This window comes from Sphaeroforma arctica (assembly GCF_001186125.1).
Source record: "Sphaeroforma arctica JP610 unplaced genomic scaffold supercont1.330, whole genome shotgun sequence".
In the NCBI taxonomy this organism is placed as follows: domain Eukaryota; class Ichthyosporea; order Ichthyophonida; genus Sphaeroforma; species Sphaeroforma arctica.
This window is the reverse complement of record NW_014040228.1, coordinates 62,024-70,681: the sequence shown is the minus strand read 5'-3', so window position 1 is coordinate 70,681 and position 8,658 is coordinate 62,024.

Genomic DNA, 8,658 nt, shown 5'->3' with positions numbered 1-8,658 from the left:
TTCAAATACTGATTGGGATGGGGGCTTGCCGTTAGGGAAAATTGCTCGGAAGAAGAGTCATACCGGAGTTATGTCATCCATTTCATGAAGAGTTTTGTCCGGCATCGGGCGGCCCACCACTTTCGTCAAAAGGTGTTCGGGTACTGGCGGCTGCGATTGGGACTGAGAAGCTGGTGGGGTCGGGCGTTTTTTAGGGCTCGGTTTTGCAGGTTTGTCCACTTTTGAGCGGTAGCTGGGAGGCTCACTGCTGCTATTGGGCGCCTGTGACCGCGGTCTTTTTGCAGGCGGAACAGGCGGGCTTGTGGAGCCAAATCGGAAAGTGTCGGGTGTGACTTCATCTATAGGTGCACGGGTTTGGGATTTAAGGTCCCGGAGTTAGGATTCAAGGTTGGTTGTTTTTGCACAGAGGTTAGTGAGCATTTGGTGTATGGTTGATTTCCATTGGTCATCAGTCAAAGTCCCCTTGGAGATGGGCCCATCATTGTTCGGGGTTGTTAGAGCCGGTCCCAAAATTTGATTGAGATTGGCCTGTAGAGTACTGACCTGCGCAGAGAGGTTTGTGATAGATTTTTGTATGTCCAATTTCCATTGGTCATTGGGTAAGGAGTCTCTGGGGACGAACGTCTCAATTGGGGATTCGGCCTGGCCCGACATTTTTCGCGGATGTGGGACTGTGGGACTGTGGGACTGTGGGTCCCCAGACTCCCTGCTGGATAAAAAAATATATATATTTGAAAATCAAAATTTCAAGTCAACGTTTTGGTGGGGTCTGTGGGTTTTTTTGAAAGTGGTATTCAGTTCTACACTGGTGACCTACTGGTCACCGAGATTTACGTTTCGGAGGCGAAATTTTGAATCAAAGGTCCGTCGTGAAAAAAAAATATGGGGAAGTGTCCCTAGAAACCTATATTTCGTTGAGCCATCTCGCTGCCGAAGTATTCAGATATAAATAAAATTGGAAAGTAAATAAAGCTCTATTAATAGAACTAGACCAACTCTTTTATGTTTGGTATTTTACTGAGGCCTTAAAAGGCCTCATCCAAATATCTGATATGTTAAATGGAAAAGGTTTAATTAATAAAACCATTAAAAACCATTTTAGGAAACTTAAGTTCCTCGTGCTATTAAGAGCACATTTAGGAGACTTAAGTTCCTCATACTATTAAGAGTACATTTAGGAAACTTAAGTTCCTCGTACTATTAAGAGTACGTTTATAATTTGCGGTACGTTTATACATAGAGTCTAATGTGGAGGTCCGGCTTATTACACTATATTATGTACAATTCTAATTTCAGTGGAAAAACCAATCTATATTTGGAAAACCACCTAATTGTCCACAGTAGAGTCCCATACACTACTGATCACTGTCATATGTTCAGAATCTTGAATATCTCAATTCTTGTTCATGTCCAATTCGTTAAACGTAACTATAAGTATAAACGTTAACACGCTAATACGTTTATAATATACGTTAACTGTGCAACTACTATTAGGAACCCGCTATTTTTACATAGCCCCCCCCCCCTCCCCTCAGCTTGAAAATTACAATGTTGGCTTATTCGTGGTATTAGTACATAGACTTTTAGGGTTTAGGGTTTTAGGTTTATAATATACGTTAACTGTGCAACTACTATTAGGAACCCGCTATTTTACATAGCCCCCCCCCTCAGCTTGGAAATTACAATGTTGGCTTATACGTGGTATTAGCACACAGACTCAAAAGGCTCACATGAATTGTACAAGCGAAAAGCAAAGAAACGGGTTTCGATCATATAACGGTCTCAATGCTTTTGTTATATTTTCTTAGACAAAGTATACTTAGACGTAATAGGCTACTCGGTTACTCTATTACGTTTGGGCTTTGGTCCTTGTGGTCCCCGATGGTGGATGGGACGTTTCTTAATGCCTTTGGAGGTACGTACATTCCATGCTGTTTAAAGCTGGGAATGTATGATTTCTGTGGATAGATCTTAACCACTTCGGGTCGCTTATTCGATGGTAAAATTGTTTCTGCGTCAGCCTTCTTTTTGTGTAAGCGTTTGCGATTTTTTTTATTAAAAGCCTTTAGTACATCCGGATCATCAAATGCTGATGGTGGAAGATCATACTGTGCTCCATCGGCGAACTTCGTAGTGTAATATGTCATATACTCATGTTTGTACTTCCCTAGAATCTTCTTAAACTCGGAAGACATAAGTGGTGTAGTAGCTTCACGTGTGCGACGAAGGATGATCTCTGTCGTAGGGATTCGATGTGACCCGATATTTAAGGCACTAGAGCCGTCAACGTTGTTAACTACATACGTTCCGCTATTCTTATCGGCCACAGAGATCATAAATGGTCCAATATATATAGCCGTAAGCACAGTTGTATCAGAGTTGCGAGGCATAATGTTGACTATATTGCCTACCTCAAACTCGGCTATTTTCTTGGTATCATTCCATCGCTTTTGTCTCTTCTTGAGAGCGATGTCCTTCATCTCCCTTAAGCAAGGATAGACCACATCTCTGGTCCGACGCATCTTCTCTAACCATGGTAACACTAGATCATCTTGAGACTCCTTGTTGAAGGGGATCTGTAAATCATTATAACGGCCCCGGAAATAGTGAGCGGGTGTTGTACCAGTGACTGGCAGGGGATTCGTTCATCTGTGTCTGTACCCAATTGATTGAGTACGGCCAAATGTCAGCATCATCAAGTAGTGCTCCTCGCATGAACTCCTTCATCTTTCTGTGTCGTACCTCGTTCGCACCTTGTGTCTGAGGCTTGTAAGGTACACCCATCTTATGGCATGATCCCGCAACGAGTAACAGTGTCGTCATGACATCTCCTGAAATTCACTACCGTTGTCGGAACATACTATAGCTGGCCAGCCAAAATCTGTGAAGCACTTATATATGCCCTCAGCCACAGTTTGTGTCGATTTATCTTTCAGTAGATACAATACACTATATCTTGATGCGACAACAAACACGTGACAGACAAATTTATCTTTCGTGTGTTCGGACGTGGGTAGCTCAACCAAATCAATAATAACCCGGCGCCACAGCTCGTCTTCTGATACGCGGCGTAAAGGTGCGTACTCGTAGCGCTTGATCTGGTTAACTTCGCAGTTGTTACATTCGTGATACACCTGAGATATATATTGCTTGAGGCTCGGGTGTACGATTCGGTACCTCTTATTGATCACAGTAAACCAGGATTGTTTACCAAGCATAAAACTACGGTCAAACACAGGGGGCGCAACAAGGTTTATCCCAGTATCAACCAAGGAGAGAATCTAAACTCAGAGAGGGACACAGAGATATAACAGATGGAAATTAATCTCGTAGCCGAAGTGCCAGGAGTACGGAAACATCATTATAGAAAATCTCTGATGGGTATAAGGGCATCCCTAAATATCGGAGGAGTACATTTTAAACATATAAGGCCAAAGAGTACAATGGAAGCCACAATCAGTTGAAGACGCGGCGACGCTGCCTTTGAATTGGATCATGGATTAAGTGAGAACCTTTTTTCACCTTAAGAGGTGTTTTTTAATGACTCAAGGATTACGAGTCCAATGCATATAAAAGCAGGGACTCGAATCAAATAAATCACAACTATTCACTTTAAACTTAAAACACTTTAAGATACTTTAATATCTGAGAACAACAACTTATCAGGTCCGTTTTTCCACTACTCTGATAATGATAAGCTTCGATTTGAAACCAAAGGTTAAATTCCTGATTTTAGATAAGCCTGTCCAATGGGGCCAATGGAAAGCTCAATTGGATATAATCCTGACGAAACAGGGTCGCCTACAACTGATCGAAGCCGCTACACCATCAATCCAATGTGAAACATTTACTCAAGAGGATCGTGGAGCCGCGTCTGGGTCAATTTATCTTACGATCTCTCGACGACTTCAACAGAAGTTACTCTATATCATGAAGGAACCCTACGCGTTTTTCAAGACATTGGAAACCAAAGTTAAGATTAACACGCAGGGAGGAATCGGCCGTTTGAGAAAGGAGCTCTGGGCAAAAAACGCAATACTTTGGAGGCCTTTTTTGGTGATATTAATTTGAAGAAAATGGAATTGGAGAAACGCGAGGCTCCACCGTCTGAGATTGACTTGAAGACCGCCTTGAAGGAAGGTCTCAATGAACGTTTTAAAGCAGCAAGAACTCATCTCAACACAGTTGATACTGACGTCATGAGTTACGAGGAGCTCTGCGAATATCTCCGAAAATTTGATATGGAGGAAATTCAAACATAGACCTCCAATACAGAGACTCGAGGAGGAGAGAGAGCACTTTCTGCCAGAACAGAACGAAAGTGCTTCAATTGTAGCAAACCAGGTCATCTTGCTCGTGATTGCCGATCCAAGCATCGCAGACCCAGACCACACGTCTATTCTGACCGCAGGGAACATCGCAAATCTTATGAAAACCGATACTCAAACAATCGTTGATATAATTCCAACGAGCGACATCCCCGTAATAGAGCTGATGAGTCCAAGTCTTACCGCAAAGACTATTCAACACCGAAATCTACACCCTGCTCACGACGTGCCGACTATCCGTCGAAGAAACCCAACTATCATCAAGATAAACGTAATGAATTTTACAGAAAAGCATCTAACGTAAGAGGATACTACTCGAGGGATGAAATGCGTACACCTCCTAAAGTAACGTTAAATTTGGACAAGAATGATGAGCAAAATTCGAGTAGTAACGATGAGACGTTAGAGCATTCTCAGCAGTTGCCGACTATGTCGAATTTGACGTCGAATTGTCGGATGATGACATGCCAGAAGCCATCATGGCAAACCCCGAAAATTGCCCGGGATTTGGGATGAAGCCAAACACCGAGCCGAACGAGAGATAATTATCAGATTTTATTTGTAGTTCGGACGAAGACGATGGACCGCCAGGACTTTTACTCGACAGCTCTAATGAGGATGACTACGATTACCTACGTGACCTAATGTCCGACAGCGACTCCGAAGAAGATGAAGCTTTAGTGATAAATTCAATGAGGACGTTATCTCTTCACCAATCAAAGCCGTAGACTCCGAGGAAATTTTAGGCCAAAGAGCATCTACGACTGACGAAATAACAACGACTGAACCTAGTGGGACTCTGGACAGTGGAGCCTCAGTCCACATTATTAACGATTTGGAGTTGATATCAAACGCAAAACGTCACTTCACAAACGTACACCTAGCTGACGGGACTATTGGTATCGCAACTCCCTCAGGGCAATTGAGTGACGCTGGAAGGGCTATTTATGGACCAACTCTAAAGATCAACCTAATCAGCGTCCCCCAATTAACCAAGGCAGGATACAAGATCTACATGGATGACACAGTCTGCCTCTTACTGTCACCCCAACACCTAGTATATAATTGTGAGCAGAAGCAAGGCGTTTACGTCGTACCCCTGGATTTTTTTTCAAAAGAATATGCCTACGCCGTCAGCTGACATGAACGACTAGCGCACCCGGATCATTTACCCAAGGACCTGCCACCTATCGATTATCATGCGAACTGTGAGTCCTATATCATAGGTAAACTTGTCAGAAGTCGGACACGAAAGATCAGAAATAACGGCCCATCCGAAACCCTCTATATTGACCTTACTGGGAAATTTAAACGGAGCATTGGAGGAAACTGCTATGGCCTAACTCTCATTGACGACTGCTCCAATTTCGAGAAATTTGAACCACTATCCACCAAGAAGGCGCCAGTAGTATATGACGCCTTGCTCGGAGCACTAGACGATTTAACAGTACTGAGTGGAAGGAAAGCAAACGCTTTACAATTCGACCGAGGCTCGGAATTTGTGGATAAGGAAGTAGAGATTAACTTACGAAGACTTGGCTACGATGTTCGATCAACACCAATAGACTCGCCACAACACAACGGAAAAATTGAGCGGAGTCACCGTAGCAATTTAGGAAGAGCTAGGGCGACTCTACACAACTCCGGCTTAGGTGACGGATTTTGGAGTGAGGCATACCAACATGTAAAAGACGTTCATAACAACGTCGGGAGTAAGAGGAACCCGACAACGCCAATCGAAAGTTTCACTGGCCGAAACCCATATTATATCCGTTTTCGAACCTTCGGCTGCAAATGTTTATGGCGGAAGACGACTAAAAGCAACAAATGGGATAAGCGCGCTCGCCATGGAATTGTGATGACTAACCCCCAGCGAACTACCTCTGATACTTTTCGAGTTTTTAGTCCAGAAACCAAGAGAGTACCACGAACCAGCGATATACGTTTTTTTTAGAATGAATTTTACATATGGAAGGATGGACAATGTACGGAGCAGACTACAGGAAGAAAAGCTGAGCCGACGACCGACGACTTATCGACTGTATCTTCACAGCCTATGGAACCAGGCGAAAATACTCAAGCCGCCTCTAGTAAACGCCATCGATAACCGGAGTACACTGCCGTTTTATCACAATCAATTTGTTCTACTGCTTCCAGAGACCAAACTGACACCATATCCGCTCACATCTCAAAGCGGAAAAAGGCCGGTCGCCGATCTTCGAGAGAGGTCACAAATTTGCAAATTTTAGATAATCCAGCTTGGATGAACAACAAGAGCAATAACAGTTGTCGCTCTCGACGAAGAAGAAACTCGACAACTGCCTTTTCCGCTACTCAACATCAGCAACAACCAACGCCGACGAGGCCGGCGCAGATCCCAATTCTCAAGACCTTCCGAGAGATTGACGATTTTTCCAATAAAAAGGAGTGGATGGACGCAGCGACCAAAGAAGTCCGAGACCTAGTGGAATGAGGGACCTTCACTCTTGTAGACTCTAAACCTGCAAAAAGCGCGATTATGAATTCCGAATGGGTCTCTACTCCCAAAATGGACTCTGCTAGAACAATCGAGCGTTTTAAAGGACGACTGACCGTAGCTGGATACAATGCTGTCGAAGGAGTGGATTTCGAACGGAGTGACGCCAAAGTAGTGAGCAAAGAGACCGTCCGAATTCGTTTGGCACTAACAGGCAGTGATAAATGGTATGTCAGACAATTCGACTCGCCGAACGCATACCTAAACGGAAAAATGGACCGATATGTATATATGAGGATGCCGCAAGGACTACACCTGGCCCTTGATTTATTCAGTGAAGAGGAGCAGGAACTATATCATGAGTACAGCCAAGGTAACAAAGCCGTATGGTACAGAGTAAATTTACCACTGTATGGCCTAAAGAAATCTGGCTACTTATACTTTGCGGAGGTCTGTGAGGTTCTAGGTCAACAGGGATATCAGCCAGCGCGATCAGACCCATCATTATTTTTTTGAAAATAACTCCGACGGCACCTTGGACCTGGTCATTGTATATGTGGACGACAAAATCGCGACGGCCTCTGACAAGCGAACTCTGGATTAAAATGATCAACAAAGTCAATGCCAACAGCGGAATGGTTTAAAAAAAATGAAAATGGGATTTCTGCCCTCGGAAGTAGTCACCATACACCAACATCTCTATGTCAGCACATTACTCCAAAAATATAATTTTGAAAATGCCCAACCGTCACCAGTACCCTTGCACAATACGGATTTGACACCATGTCATTCTGACAGGCCCGCCGGAAATATGCCCTATAGAGAACTCATCGGCGCCTTTCGATACTTAGCTGATGATACGCGACCAGATATAACATTCGCCGTGAACCAATTATCCAGGCACCTTGATAAACCACTCCTACGTCACTGGAACGCTGCCAAGCGAGTACTTCGATATCTGAAAGGCACCTCTAGATATGGACTAAGGTTTGACCCCGAGATACCCCTACAGCCGGTAGCTAACGCAAGCTTAGCCTCTGACACAACAGACCGTAAATCAACAAGTGGCTACGTCATTTTTATGTGCGGTGCACTGTGATTTAAAAACCCATAAAAATTGCTGAAGATGAAAAGGTGAACCGCAGGACCAAACACCTCGACCTAAGACACTATTATATCCGGGATAAAAATTCAAGACAATTCTGTGGTCCTACGATACACGCCCACAGACGAGATGACTGCTGATGCTTTGACAAAAGCACTCGAGGAAATTGTTCGTTAAACACAAGAAAACCATGGTTAAACCTGTAGCTGGAGAGAATGCATACTCGCACAGAGCATAGAGTCTGAGAACCCGATAAAGCGGGGCTGGAAAGCTTAAATTTATCTTGAAATAAATAATTTTGAGAATGAACTCTCAAAGTTAGAAGCTGTGTGCAATGAGCTCCCAATGATGAAAAGTGAAGAGCAACGAGCAATACGAAAAATCAAAGAGCTCAAATGTAGGATTTTTCAGGCCAAAGTGTGCAAACGTTAACGTTCTTGTTTTTTTATATTGTTTTTTTTTGAAACAAAAGTATTTGTGCCCTGCACCTGTTATTGTACTTCGAGTTACTGGGCTGATCTTTGTCCTGTTTGTTTTGTCCGACTTTCTGGCCTGCGTGCAATGGGCTGAACCTCTCCCCAATTTTGGGGCTTCTGACCGTACACATTTTGATCCAATATTCGAACGTAACGCACAAGACAATTTTCAACTGGGCCATGGGCCAACCAGATTTACACCAAATGCAATTTTTTTTTTGAAGCCACTGGGAAACGAACCAACGACCTAAACATTTTTTAGCGAAGTACTTT